Below are 12564 nucleotides of genomic sequence, written 5' to 3'. Positions count from 1 at the left end.
TTGTGCGCGGAAGGCCCCACCACACAAATAGGATACCAGTTTGACCCGATGAAGTGTGGGGTTGCTGGGTGGCAGTAACTTTGTGGATTGGTGCAGATTCCTGAACTTTCCTTCATGTAAATGTGGGAAAATTAATGCTTTTAGCCTAAGTTTGCAGTGCATTCTAGTTAAGAAAAGGTTGCAGGATCCTTCCAAGTCACAGCACCCTGGACTCTCCTGGATATCTAGCTTCAGAAATGTCTGGGCTGAGCAGGTTTAGCTGACTGGCAGCCGAGCACAAGTCCAAATTGTTGCAGCTACCACATTGCCAAAATGGGCCAATTTGCAAAGTAATGGTTTTGATGTCTTCACATTAAGGGTTGGGGTCTCTACGGTCGCAGACAAGAGGCCCTGCCTCACAAGAAGGGTAATGTTTTTTATTGGGAGCAGGGTGGGAATACCGAATAGTAGAACACTTGCTATTATCGATTGAATTTCTCTCCATTTTTGGCTTCTAAAAGTAAGCCAGTGCGCAAGAAAGAACATGTTATGCAAAATGCCCTTTGACTTACGATAGTCAGGGCAAAAAATTATGGATGAAACTGTCACAATGAGCTAGCAACACAAATTACCCCTTGCTGAATTCCAAAGTGTATGTACTATTCAGAAATGTATAGTTTTTTTGATTCACCCATGGGTTTCACACCTGTTTCCACCATAAACTGCAAGTAGGTAGAAACCACGAAAAATAAGAAAAAAACATATAGCACTTAGAAAAAGACAAACACTCTGGCACAATTTTTTTTTTTTTTTACAATTCTGCTTGTTGTTAAAAGGTGGGGAGCTTAGCAACTCTTTTGTTGATGCCATTTTTAGAAAAAAATATATGTTTTCGTGAACAGCACTATTTTCCCCATTTAAAAAGTGCTATATTTTGGCTATTTTCTCAGTTCCCTCCAGAGGAATGAACAAATCCGGTGTATATTTAAATTCTCTAAGATGTGTGAGATAGGATTTAAATTTGACCTGAATACCTTTTGTGGAACACATGTGAAGGCTCGAGCATGAAATGCACCAAAAATCGAAAAACAGTGCTTAGCACTAGGGCGAAAGTCTCTGCAGCTAAGGAGTGGAAGCAGCCATCCAGAGGGGAAATATGAACAGTCCTCTTTGCCCAATCCTGCCACTGTAACAACCCGCAATGTTAGGCATTCTTGAATGTATGTCCGCTGAAGTATTGAGAACTACTCTGTTATCAACTACCAGATGGAACCTTTAAGAGAGAAATAAAAGAACTACATACTAATCAACAATTTGTCACCTCTAAGTCTATGTTGTCTCCTCATAAACGTGAATTGCGGAAACATGATTTTAATTCTTCAACCCTCATTTACAGTGGAGCTATGTTTTCCTTTAAATGTTTGTAATTCAGTTTATATAAATCAAGAAATACATGGCACTTATCTGGGAAACCCATCCAGGGGGCTACACCCATGCAATCAATCAATCATAGATTTGTAGAGCATGGCTAATCACCCATAGGGTCTCCATGCGCTGCAGCAGTATTGAGCATTAAAGAAATGTATGTACTCTTAATTCAAGACTAACGAACCAAAAAAAACTCTTGCCACAAAATGATTGAATCTAGCATCAGGATGCACCTCAAGTATACTGATTTCTTGAGAGAAAAAGAAAAAACAATCCAACTTCACCCTGACTTAAATTAACTACAAATATGCATATTTAGGTATATAGTGAACAGAGCTCACAGGAAACTAGGATGTTCATAAAATTACAGTGGAAACAAACCTCTCTCAATACTGGACTACACAAATCTTTAAAGGCTGTCTTGTTTACTTGTAGCATAGGGTATCTGCTTTCAAGTTCCTCTCCAACCGCTTTGAGTAAACATCGGCAGCTACCTAACCATGGAGCCAAATGCATTAAGGAGGTAAATTGGTCAATCTGTTAATACAAAAGACCTTCCTAAATCAGAGTGCTGCGCTGCCGGCTCTTCATTTGCAGTGAGACATGAGAGGTGCGGGTGGATGCATGTGGCCTCACTGAAGATGGGAAGGGAGATCTTGGAAGCTTCAGGTTCAATGTGAGGGGATGTGGGCGTGACTGTGCAGGGGCGCAGCAGGCCCGATTTGCATTAGTTGGAAAGTCTGTATTTATATAGTGCTTACTACCCCTGCGAGGCGTCGAAATCTGCTAGTCCTATTTGCTGTACGACAGGAATGCTTGCTTCTTTTTGCGAGCGGGAGGTTTATGGGTATTTTTCGCCTTTTAGAAGATTGCTAAAACCTCACCGGCTACACGGAGGTTGCTGACCCCATCTGCAAATATGTATATCGCAAAGGGTAAAAAAGGAATTTGTGGGTGTGGATCCATTTTCGGGGGTGTTACCTACGAGGGTTACAGACCAAATAACTGCAAAATGTAGTTTGGGGGGGGAGGGGCTGGGGTCTGGTGGCCCCACTTGCTGCGGAGACTGGTGAAACAGAGCTGCTGAAAACATGAAGAGGAGGGTGATAGTGACGGCTTTCGCTAATTGTATTGGTGGGATACGTGGGAACTGCTAGTAACATCTGCAGCGGCAGGGTGTGAGGGGACTGCTAACAATTTGCTTCTGCGGTATATCCGTGAGCTGCTAGCATCATTTGCAGCTGCAGATAGTGCAGGAGCTGCTGCCATTTACAGCGTCGGGATACACAGGGTCTGTTGGCACCATTTGCATATTAGACTAGTAGCACCGTTTGCAACGGCGTGATGCTTAGTTGGTATCTTCTGCAGCTACTGGCACCACCTGAAAAGAGGTGTTACTAATAGGCTGCTGGTACAGCGGTGGCATCGTCAGATGGAGATGGCATCTCTTGCAATAAAAGAAAGGAACTACTGGCATGAATTGCAGCAAGAGGGGTGCAGTGGCCTTCTTGCACGATTTGCATTAAGGTTGGTAGCACGATTTCCAGAGGTGTTGTAGTGTCCTGCTAGCCTGACCGTTTGAGAAGAACTGCTGTCTTGCGATGCTGGCTCCAACAGACGGGCCTCTGATTGGCTGAGCTCTCTGTCAATCTACACGCACTGGAGAGACGCCCGAGAGTCGGGAACAAAGGACTGACCCAATCGATATCACCCCCCGCCAGGAATCCGGCCCGAGTCTCTCAAGGATTTACTCCCTGGAGACCCCTCCATTAAATAAACCTCCCCCCATTTCCGAACCACAACACCCAACACAGGTCCCTCCGTCACCCACCCTAGTCTCCGGATGCACCCGATGTCACGGTGCTCACCCGGTGCATCAAACACTTTCCCTCAACACTTCGGAAAACGACCCCCGGGGTGTCACTCACCCGCACGCCCGCCACAGCCCGGCCGGTTGAGGCTCAGAATGCCGCGCTGGGGGCGGGCGGGGGAGACGCCCGCGGGCAGCCGACTCCCTTGGAGGGCAACACGCCATATCCGGGCACAGCCTCCGCGGGCGGCGATTGGTAGGTATTTGGCCGAAGAGGCGGGGAAAAGGCGGTGTCACCCGGACACCCGCTACAGGGGGAGGGGGTGTGATCCACAGGGACACCCGGAGCTCGGACGGTAACGTGGAGAAGACGCCGAAGGGCGTGGTGAGGTCCTATGTCGCACCCACAATTTCCAGTGACTGAAGAATGCTGTTATTTTTCTGAACACCTTTTCTCTTTTCCAAGAGCTACCCAAACGCTCCTCCCGCCTACCCCCCGGGTGCCTGAGTTAATCCAGGAACTCTTGGGTATTTTACGAGGAGAATCTAGAATTCTACACCTCCAAAAATTTTCAAAAGTTTCCTGTGCATCTCACAGAAAAATTGGCATCCAGCAGAGGATGAACTGTGCGTCTCACTGTGGAAGACTAGTGCATCACCCAGGGGAGGATTGTAGCTTTCTCATAGTGGAACTTGTACTTCTTCGTTTTCACTCACACTTGAAACTAATGCTACTTTCTCCATCCATACCGTCTAGTCACACCATTTACGACCCCTGAGGGAGTAGCCAGAAAATTGAAATACTCCCCACTTGAAACATGTCAGAACGAGAGCGCAGAAATAGCACTTGACGCTCCTTAGAAAAGGTCCTTTCACCATCCTCCCATCTAGCCATCCATCCATCTGTTCTTCCCTTCACTTTTCCATTTAGTCACCCATTACCGCATCCATCCACCCATCTAGCCATCCATTCATCTTTCAATCCATCAATGTATCTATACGTCTTTTAACCATCCATCTACTCCCTCTTCTCCACCTCTCCACTCTTCTGTACTTAGACCTGTCCACACTTTCACCCGTCTGTCCTTTCACTCTTCCATACAACTTTTCACTTTTCCACCTATCAACCTTTTCACACTTCCATCTAGCCACTCCTTCACCCTTTCTTTCACCTTTCTTCCGTCTTTCAATTTATATTTCCTTCCTTCCTGTCATCCTCCCTTTCTTTTCTGGTTCTTGGTTTTTCTATGTATATACCCATTTTTTCCTCTAATCCCTACATTTTCCTCCATGTTTTTCGATCTCATGCTCTTTGTTTTCCCCTATTTTAATTGTTTTGTATATTTGTTTCCTTCTTTGTAAATGCTACCTGCAAGCCCTCAACTCTTGTGTGGTGTTTCCTAACAATGTTATTTATTAGCATTTTGTCTGTAGACATAAAACCCCGTAAGCAGCTAATTAAGGTTTTTGTGGGCCCAGTGCAGTAGCTTATCAGGCCCAGTGGCACCTCCCACTTAAGCTGCTAAAGTGGAGGATTCCCTACGCCACTGGATATACCAACATAGTCAACTCCATTATTCAGCTTTACTTCATTTATGACCGCACTGTTCTTTTCACACCACCAGGCTTTCCATTCTGTCCTCTGGGATGGCCAAACCTTCTAAAAAGGGATGGTCCAGAAAACTTGTACAAGTTGAAAACTGTTGATTGCCTCTGTGCTTTAGATGCATGGATCATTATCACCAAGAGTCAACATAACAGCGATCATGAACAAGGCCCGTGCACAATGGCTCAAGAATCAGTCTACATCCATTTGGCCAAAGTAACTAGATGTCTTCTAGCTGCATCAACTGAAGTGAGAACTCTACGAGTAACCACATACTCATATCTATCCCTGATCCCACCTCTGCCTTCACACAAGAGAGCACATAAAACATGACACCAGTCCTGCAAATACTCAGCTGACTACCTGTAGGTAGCTGTTCAATAGTCAAGTCACTTTGTATCCTAAGATCCCTCAAGAAAAGGGACCACATAACCTAGAATTTAAATTGAACAATACAAACAAAATAGGATACTGGGCTCCAGGCTAGCACAAAGGATTGTAATATTACCTAACAATTACAACAGATCGCACCTGAACCCCGAGAGAGACCAGGGCCCCTCCTTCTATTTCCTGATCAGCACCAGGAGGCACATAAAGACAGGGCATTCCTCCTGCGAAGCAGGATGCAACAGATCACACCTGGACCCCGAGGGAGGACAGGGCCCCTCCTCCTTCTTCCTGATCAGTGCCAGGAGGCGCATAAAGACAGCGTCTTTTTATTATATTTAATCTTCTTCTCAAACTGCAGACGTCATAGAGGATATAGAGAGGAAGCTTGCAGACTTCTGTGGTAGCCAAAAGCGTGGGACTATTTCAATAATATGGGCAGGCAATTTTAACATTGTGAAATGTCGATTCAGTGGGGAGCGTATATGTGGGTTTTCTAACCAACAGGAGAATCTTAGTGGCCACTTATTACATTCTCCATATGGCAAAGCAATAAGCAAACTCATTCTGTCTTATAGCTTGATCGACACTTCAGATGTGTTGAACACAAATGATGATAGGCCTCCCACATTTACAGGGCATGGTAGAGGTAGTACGATTGATTTTGTGTTGGTATCTATTGATCTGGTGTATAATTTGAGGTATTTTAAAGTGCACCGTCTACCGTTTAGCGATCACAATCCAATCCATATTGTTTTTATGCTTAATAATTGGGCAACATGTACAATACCTACTCGTACCCCAATTAGCTATACAAAAAACAAGGGGGGGCATTTAAAATGGAGTAATGTTAATCCGGGTAATTTTCTTACTAACCTAATCATTAATCTGGAGACTGATTTGTATTGTTGTTTGACTTCTGAAAGATCCCCAGAAGATATCCTTATGAGTTTTCATGATATCAGTGGCATGGCATTAGAGGTATGGTAGCTAACCAACTGACTTAAAAAAAAAAAGGCTTAATGAGTGTCCATTGAAAACTTGGTTTAATCATGAGTGCCCTAATGCGCTAAAAGCACTTAAAAAGGCGACTGCCCACATTCCACGCAATCAAGAGATTATAACTAGTTCCAGAAGGGCTTTTAAGCAGGCTTTATTAAAAAGGGAGCATGAGTTTAGGATTAAAGCATGGGAAGATCTGGATAAAGCAACTGAATTAAAAGATAGCACACTTTTTTGAGAAATTGTTAATCGCCCGTTTCTAAATAATGATTTGAACCAAGGAATCGAGTGTTACATCTGCAGTCAGGATTGGACTGATCATTTTTCCAATATCTTTAAATCTGAGGAGGCTTGTATAATTCAGTGGGAAGCTTTACCCTTGCCATGTAATTTAGCAGAGGAAGAATGGTTAGCTGACCTTATTAATTTACCATCTATAATTAATGCAATTAAAAGTGCAGCACACAATAAGGCTCAAGGTCCAGATGGGATTCCAGTCAACTTGAATAAACATAATGTTCATTTTTGGGTTCACCTGTTGACTAATGTCCTCAGAGCCGCTGTTAAAGGCAACCTTAGAGACTCATGAAAAGAGGCAATCATTGTTTTTAAATCAGTTTTAAAAAAAGGAGATCGAAGTCTGCGAACATGCTATCGTCCGATCTCCTTGCTAGATTCCACAGTAAAGACTCTTGGTCAGGTAATTCTTGATAAATTGGAAACTTGGATGGAGGCCATAACCTTTTTTTCACCCATGCAGTATGGTTTTATACCAGGTATCGGGACAGTAGAGCAGTCATTAAACTTAGCCTTTATATGGGGGAAGTATGTCAAAGCCAAAAGAGGTGCCTTTCATATTGCTTTTATGGACCTCTCTAGTACTTTTGACCTAGTGGATCGGTCAATTCTCTGGGACCTAATGGATCAAGCTGGCATTAATCACGCTCTGGTAGATTTGGTGCAAAGACTACATACAGATACAACTATAAAGGTGCGTTACACACTGCTAGGGGATTGCACAAGTCCTATTAGGTTGACCAGAGGTGTGAGACAAGGGTGTATTCTTGCTCCTTTTTTATTCCTATTGTATATTAATTCACTAGTTTTTTTTTCTTCTTTTAGAATCCCATAGTTTGGATATTCCACACCTAGGCTCTCGAGCTGTCCCGGTTCTTCTCTATGCAGACAACGCAAGCCTACTGGCACTAACGGCAAATGGCCTTCAATAATTGTTGGATGGATTTTACAAATTTATGTTTATATGTAAGCTTAAGGTAAATTTTCAAAAATCATTTGTAACAACCTGTGGCCCCAAAACCACCAAAACAAATAATTTTCATATAGGGGGGACCCAGTTGACAAAAGTGCAATTTTTTTTTTTTTTTAGCTATTTGGGCATTTTGTTTGATAAAAGTGGGTTTGCACAAAGAGCACCCAAACTAGGAGCAGCATCTGATGAGTTATTAAGATGTGCGAAGCAGCTTGGTGGTAAACCCAATAAGGAATTGATACAACTGTATAGAAGTAAATGTATCTTGATCGGGGTTTATGGTTCTGGTGTATGGGGTATCTCCCCACCGGCGCAACTACAAGTCGCAGAGGATAGATTTTTATCTCGCCTACTGGCATTACCTCAAAGTACAGCGAGTCTGATCCTCCATCATGAATTAGGGGAAGATTACATTGAGGACCTTATGGGCTTAGCTCCTTTATTACTATGGATTCAAATTTGGGTCACACCGAATGCAGCATTTTCCAAGCTAGTGTTAGCAGATTGTCTAAAATTGGCCAAATGGCAAGCAATCCCTTGGCTGGTATATGTCAAAATACTTTTTTATGATCTTGGCTTACAGGCCATTTTTGATCATCCTGAGGATATTTGTGCTGAAACAAAAGAACGGGTTAAAAAACAGTACTTGGCGTACAGGGAAGAAGTGTGTATTGTGAGAGCCCTCAACATGGTATCAGTGACTAATTTTATGCGGCTTGAAATTTTTTAGGGGTGAATACATACTTTTTATGGCTAACTAATCCCCAGCAGAGTTATTATAAAACAAGGCTGAGGCTTAATCTGATTCACTACTTGGACAAGAACACCCATACATTTTTGTTGCCCATGTGATAACACCTCTACTCAATCTACATAGCATTTTATGCTTTTTTGTAAATTATACTCTGTCTATTGGGCCCGTTTTCTTCACCCTGTCCTTAAATTCAGGCAACCCCTATCACATAAAAACAGTTTGAGATACTTGCAATCTGTTGCCTCTCCTGAAATATGCCTTGCTCTTTGTGAGTTTTATTATTGCGGCCAAGAACCAACGGAAAGTCTATGGTACGGGCCCCTGAATTTTTGAGGCAGATTGAGTTTTACACTTGTGTTATTGTCCAACTTCATGTAATATGCATTTTATGAGAATTAAATTGAGATATATCTTATAGAGTATCGATTCTGTAAAACTATTGGTTTTAGGGATATTGTACTGTGTATATTGATTAAGAGGCTACACAACCACAAAGGGTTTTTTCATTTAGTATGATTAGATCAGAGGTATTGCTGGAAGCGACTTAAATGTTTTGCTATTTTGCACAGTTATCACTCAATTAGATGTAAAATGTGCTATACACAAATAGAGCTTTTAATGTATAGACTTTGTTTCAAGGATGTTTTACTGGTTGCATTGGATTAAGAAGCAATACAAACAAATATATTTCCTGTCGTTTTGTATACTCTTTTTTTTTACAGTCTGTTTTTAAACGTTTTAACTGTTTTTAGATTGCAGGGCTATCTGCTATATATACAATGAATAATGTTTCAAATTATATTTCATGTACTTTTATGGTTTCAGGTGAGACCGAATAAAGTTATTTTGTCTGTCTGTCTACCTAACAATTAGAACTCTATAAGCAGCTCTACTTTCTCAATACAAGTTCCATGTTCTGGAACTGATTAACAGCCATTATGCTACACATCAAGGATCACTTAAAGTTCATAAAAGTGGTGAAAACAAGATTGTTTCTGAGATAGTTACATCACTCGCTGACCCTAGGATAGAACACAACACAATAATCTCTCTTATCTGTAAAAGTGCACTGAGAGCTTTGGAGCAACCCCACCCTGTACACCATGCTAAGAAGACAGGCACAGGAACCATACCCAAACTGGAGATCGTCACCAAACATAGCATCAGAATGACTTTGAAATACATATGCAATATATTTACATTATTCCCAGATGTAACATTTGCCTTCAGCTCAATATTAAAAGTATCCACTGCTATTCGGCTCCCAAAGAAACCAACCCTGCCTAATGAGAAGGAGACAAGTCTAACTATAGCCGTCTCGCACATCACAGAGATAGTAAACCATGTCAGGCCTACTGTGGTAGGCTCTTTGGGGGTCTCGTTATATAGAAGACATAAAAGGGATTATAGTTTAGAGAAATCTCGTAGATTTATTTATTTGAAGTACTGGATTAGTCCAAGAAAGGGGCAAAAAAATAGTAATAATAACAAAAAACATAAGTTCTTATCTCCTTGTCCTGTGTCTTGTATAGTTTTCTTTCTCTTCACTTAACCTGTCCATTCATGTCTCTGTTTTCCATTACTCATGTTTCCTCTTAATTGTCCGTTCTCTTTGTGTTCTCCTCTTTCTTAGGTGTTTTCCGATTCGGTATTTCACTCCCCGATGGAAGAAGTCAGGTGAAAAGAAGGACCCATGTGGGGAAAAAAAAAATGAAAGGTAAGTGGGTTTTGCTTTATTTTGGCTGGCTACAGAGATAGAGTGCACGAGGGAGGAAGGGTGGTCAAACTAGTGTGAGGAGAGTACCCAGGAAGAGAAAAAAAAAAATCCAGTGCGCGTCTGGAGGGACCCCGCATAAACACCCGACAGTGCTCTCCTGTGAAACGAAAGCACAAACAGTAGTTACGGTTAAGTCCCAGTGCATCAGAATCTTTCCCTTGGTTACTCCTCTTCCCTCCTCCCCACTTCCACCAAAATCCCCTGTTGCTGGGGAGGTGAGCACGCACCTTCATGTGCCACATCCCTCCAGGAACGTGGCTGTATTCTTCAACTTGTCCCACTCTGTCGTCTTCCGTACACGTCTCGGATGATTTCCGCAGTACGGTGTAATTGAGGTCCTGTCGTCCGGCGTCTTCCTTCACGTTTCCTGATGTTTTGTCATCGTCCTCCTTCTCCTGTTGTGTCAGCGGCCCTCCGGTTTCTTTCTTCCGCTCGCCTTCTATCGCTGACATCTCCTCCTACAACCACACAGCTTCTTCTCCTGCGGTCTCCTTTTTATCACGGATAACCGGGTTTTTGAAAATGGACCGATCCTCCAGTCTCTCTTTGGGACCCCCAGGGTACGACCATGTCGGCCCGTTGTATTACTCAGTAACAGGGTTACTGCAACCCTGTCACACACCCTTTCCCACGAGAAAGGCTGATTAAGACCTTGCTCCACAGAGTGTCTGGAAAGATAATCTGCCGTTGACAACTGGCAACCTGGGAGGTGATGGACCTGGAACACAAACGGTTAGAGTTCCATAAACCATCTTAGTATCCTAGGATTTGTATCTTTATGCCATGCTACCCAAGTGAGGGGAGCATGATCGGTATATAGAATAAAGGGATGTCCCAACAGGTAATATTGGAGGCTTTCTATTGCCCATTTGATTGCTAGGCACTCTCTTTCTATTATCGGGTATTTTTGTTCTAAGGTTAGTAATTTCCTGCTGATATACACAATGGGGCAAAGGGAGTCATGTTTGTTTTTCTGTGATAAGACAGCACCAATACCAACGTCAGAGGCGTCTGTTTGTAAGTAGAACATTTTAGTGAAGTCGGGGCACTGTAATACTGGTTCTGTTGTCAAGCTCATTTTTAGTGTTTCATAGCTATGGAGATGGTGGGGACGAAGTTCTTTGATCTTGGAAGGATTTCCTTTTTTTTAGTAAATCAGTCAGGGGGGCAGAGATGGTGGAGTATTTTGGTATAAACCGACGATAATATCTCACCATTCCTAGAAAAGAACGCACTTCTTTTTTTGTGGTAGGTGGTGGTATGTCCAGGAATGCCTCTACCTTGTCCAATTGGGGTCTTATTTGTCCCTTCCCTATGTAATATCCTAAGTAGGCAATTGTATCACAGGCCAGAATTCATTTCTCAGGATTGGCAGTTAATCCTGCTCTGAAAAATGTTTCAAATATCTTATCTAGATGTTGTAAATGGTCGTCCCAGGTGTTACTGTATATTACGATATCATCAAGATATGCGGCTGCATATCCGGTATGTCTCAGTAAGAGTTTGTCCATCAGTCTTTGAAAGTTAGCAGGGGCCCCATGTAACCCTAAAGGGAGGACTGTAGATTGATATAGGCCCAAGGCCGTAGAAAAGGCTATTTTCTCTTTATTGGGGGGGGTTTAAAGGGATCTGCCAGTACCCCTTTGTAAGATCTAGCATAGACATGTATTGTGCTTTACCTAATTGTTCAAGTAATTCGTCTACTCGGGGTATAGGATATGTATCGAACTGGGAAATACTATTTAATTGTCTAAAGTCGATACAAAAGCGGATAGAGCCATTGGGTTTTGGAACTAGCACCACTGGCGAACACCAGGGACTAATAGAAGGTTTGATGATCCCTAACTGCAACATATCCTGGACTTCTTGTTCTAGTACCTGTCTGCGTGCTTCTAGTATTCTATATGGTCAGAGTCGGACGATTTTTCCCTCTTGGGTTTTGATGGTATGGTGAATTAGGGGTGTTTTCCCTGGAGTTAATGAGAACACATTTTTATATCTACTGAGAACCAACCTCAACTGATTTTGTTGTTCCTGAGAGAGTGTGGAGGTAAGTGTAGGAAGAACATTTGATGTTTCTTTGGGTTGTGGACACAAATTAATTTCTAGAGGTTTTATACTGTTTATAAAGAATCCTCTCCGTAGAGATCCGGTTGAATCATCTGCTTCCTCCCATTTCTTTAACATGATATATCTGGGTTCTTTTTGGGTTGTCAGATAGCTCCAGCTCGTATGTGACGGGGCTCACGGGTTTTAGTATCTTATAAGGACCTTGCCATTTGGCTAATAGTTCATTCTCTGAACTGGGTAGTAATATTAATACTTTGTCTCCAGTTTAAATGTCCTAAGAACTGTATTCCTATCATAGTATTTCTTTTGTCTCACCTGGGCCTTCTTGAGGTGTATTCTGACATCTTCCCAAACATTATGAATTTGGTCTTTTAATTTTTGGGTGTATTCTAGAATGTCTTTATCCTCATTTTCGTTCTCCTCCCACTTCTCTGCAGCCATATCTAGCAAAGTCCGGCGTTGTCGTCCAAAGACCAACACG

General features: G+C 42.5%; 1 protein-coding gene across 2 annotated transcripts in view; it reads right to left on the bottom strand.

Moving 5' to 3' along the window:
* The window catches only part of ZBTB8A (zinc finger and BTB domain containing 8A), a 129995-nt gene extending 126561 nt beyond the window's left edge, over positions 1-3434 (bottom strand). Inside the window, exon 1 of one of the 2 annotated variants that reach the window (XM_069223378.1) lies at positions 3336-3434. The gene's annotated coding sequence lies outside the window, so the exon portion shown is untranslated. Of the gene's footprint in view, positions 1-3238 lie in introns of both variants that reach the window. The other variant, XM_069223377.1, reaches the window with a different exon arrangement.
* Positions 3435-12564: the final 9130 nt, after the last annotated feature.

The sequence above is a fragment of the Pleurodeles waltl genome, chromosome 3_1 (genome assembly GCF_031143425.1).
Source record: "Pleurodeles waltl isolate 20211129_DDA chromosome 3_1, aPleWal1.hap1.20221129, whole genome shotgun sequence".
Classification (NCBI taxonomy): Eukaryota; Metazoa; Chordata; class Amphibia; order Caudata; family Salamandridae; genus Pleurodeles; species Pleurodeles waltl.
Note: the sequence above shows the minus strand (reverse complement) of the source record. Positions and strands in the feature narration are given on the sequence as shown.